Consider the following 3,237-nt stretch of genomic DNA (forward strand, 5'->3'; position numbering starts at 1 on the left):
TTTTTTTTTTATTTTATATCTTACATTTTCTGTCTTTATTTTGTATTTTCTAAGCATTCATTTACCATCCTGCACACACACACAGTAAATGTGACCCAACCACGAGGTCTCCACACAGAACCCTTGACGCTCTTGCACAGTTGATGTGCTTTCTGTGATCTGTATATTTTTATTTTACATTTTTTAAATTTTATGTTTCATGCTTTGTATTTATTTTATATTTTATATTTATGTCTTATTACTTTTAATTAAAATTTATATTTTATTTTATATCTTACATTTTTTGTTTTCATTTATTATTTTGTATTTTCTATATATTCATTTACCATCCTGCACACACACACACAAATATTTGACCCAGCCATGAGGCCTCCACACAGAACCCTTGACACTCGTGCACAGTTGATCTGTTTCCTCTGATCTTTATATCTTTATTTAATATTTTACATTTTTATATTTTTTATTTTTTATATTTCTCACTTTATCTTTATTTTATATTTTATATTTATGTCTTAATACCTTTTTAAAAATTATTTTTTATTATTTTATATCTTCTCTTTTGTATTTTCTAAGCATTCATTTACCATCCTGCACACACACACAGTAAATGTGACCCAAGCATGAGGCCTCCACACCAAACCCTTGACACTCTTGCACAGTTGATGAGTTTTTTATGATCTTTTTATCTTTATTTAATATTTTATATTTTAATATTTTTATATTTTATCTTTAAATTTCTTTTGTATTTTATATTTATGTCTTATTTTTAAAAATTATTTTTTTTAATTTTATATCTTCTCTTTTGTATTTTCTAAGCATTCATTTACCACCCTGCACTCACAAACAGTAAATGTGACCCAACCATGAGGCCTCCACACCAAACCCTTGACACTCTTGCACAGTTGATGTGTTTTCTGCGATCCTGATATTTTGATTTTATATTTTATATTTTGTCTTTTATCTTTTTATTTTACGTTTCATCCTTTATTTTTATTTTTTATTTTATTTTTATGTTTCACTACTTTTTATAAATGTTATATTTTATATCCTATCTTTTTTTTCTCTTTTCTATTTTCCAAGCACTCATTTCCCATCCTGCAAACACACACAGGATATTTGATCCAACCACTTGACACTCTTGTGTAGTTGATGTGTTTCCTATGATATTTATATATTTAATTTATATTTTACAGATTTTATATTTTATGCATTAGGCTTTACATTGGTTTTATATTTTAATGTTCTTTTTGTTAAACTTTATTTTTTTTTATTTTATATCTTACATTTTCTGTATTTATTTTGTATTTTCTATATATTCATTTACCATCCTGCACACACACACACAGTAAATGTGACCCAACCATGAGGCCTCCACACAGAACCCTTGACGCTCTTGCACAGCTGATGTGCTTTCTGTGATCTGTATATTTTTATTTTACATTTTTTATATTTTATGTTTCATGCATTGGATTTATTTTATATTTTATATTTATGTCTTATTACTTTTAATTAAAATTTATATTTTATTTTATATCTTACATTTTCTGTTTTCATTTATATTTTGTATTTTCTATATATTCATTTACCATCCTGCACACACAAACACAAAATATTTGACCCAGCCATGAGGCCTCCACACAGAACCCTCAACACTCTTGCACAGTTGATCTGTTTCCTCTGATCTTTGTATCTTTATTTAACATTTTACATTTTTATATTTTTTATTTTTTATATTTCTCACTTTATCTTTATTTTATATTTTATATTTATGTCTTAATACTTTTTTAAAAATTATTTTTTATTATTTTATATCTTCTCTTTTGTATTTTCTAAGCATTCATTTACCACCCTGCACACACACACAGTAAATGTGACCCAAGCACGAGGCCTCCACACAGAACCCTTGACACTCTTGCACAGTTGATGAGTTTTTTATGATCTTTTTATCTTTATTTAATATTTTATATTTTTATATTTTTATATTTTATATTTCTTTTATATTTTATATTTATGTCTTATTTTTAAAAAAATTATTTTTTTTTTTATTTTATATCTTCTCTTTTGTATTTTCTAAGCATTCATTTCCCATCCTGCACACACACAGAGTAAATGTGACCCAAACTTGAGGCCTCCACACCAAACCCTTGACACTCTTGCACAGTTGATGTGTTTTCTGTGATCCTTATATTTTGATTTTATATTTTACATTTTATCTTTTATCTTTTTATTTTACGTTTCATCTTTTATTTTCATTTTTTATTTTATTTTTATGTTTCACTACTTTTTAATAAATTTTATTTTTTATGTTATATCTTATATTTTTTCTATTTTCCAAGCATTCATTTCCCATCCTGCACACACACACAGGACATTTGATCCAACCCCTTAACACTCTTGTGTAGTTGACGTGTTTCCTATGATATTTATATATTTAATTTACATCTTACAGTTCTTATATTTTATGCATTATGCCTTACATTTGTTTGATATTTTATTTTTATGTCTTACCTCTTTTTATTAATTTTTATTTTATTTTGTATCTTACATTTTCTTTTTCCTCTTATATTTTGTCTTTTCTAAGCATTCATTTCCCATCCTGCGCAGGCACACAGGATATTTGACACAAACACGAGGCCTCCATACCTTGACCCTCTTGCATAGCTGATGCATTTTCTACGCTCTTTAAATCTTTAGTTAATATTTTATAAATTTTATATTTTAATATTTTTATATTTTTATATTTTTTATTTTACGCTTTATATTTATTTTATATTTTATTTTTATGTCATTATGTTTTATTAAATTTTATGTTTTATTAAATTTTATTTTTTATTATTTTATGTCTTCTATTTTGTATTTTCTAAGCTTTCATTTACCACCCTGCACACACACACAGGATATTTGACCCAAGCACGAGGCCTCCACACCAAACCCTTGACACCCTTCCACAGCTGATGCCTTTTCTATGATCTTTATATTTTTATTTTATATTTTACATTTTATCTTTTATATTTCGTATTTTATCCTTTATGCCCTGTATTTATTTCATATTTTATTTTTATGTCTTCATCCTTTTTTTTTTAAATTTTATTTTTTTGTATCTCACACTTTCTGTTTTATCTCAGCAATACCGGGCTATTGGTGGTTAAAAGGGAAGTTAATTCAGCCTGGACATGAACTGAAGTTAAATACATTTGAATTTTTTTCCAAAAGAATAAAGAAAGTTGGGAGAGCCCT

The sequence above is a fragment of the Empidonax traillii genome, unplaced genomic scaffold, assembly GCF_003031625.1.
Source record: "Empidonax traillii isolate 1590-97213 ecotype Southwest subspecies unplaced genomic scaffold, ASM303162v1 scaffold2022:size127889, whole genome shotgun sequence".
In the NCBI taxonomy this organism is placed as follows: Eukaryota; Metazoa; Chordata; class Aves; order Passeriformes; family Tyrannidae; genus Empidonax; species Empidonax traillii.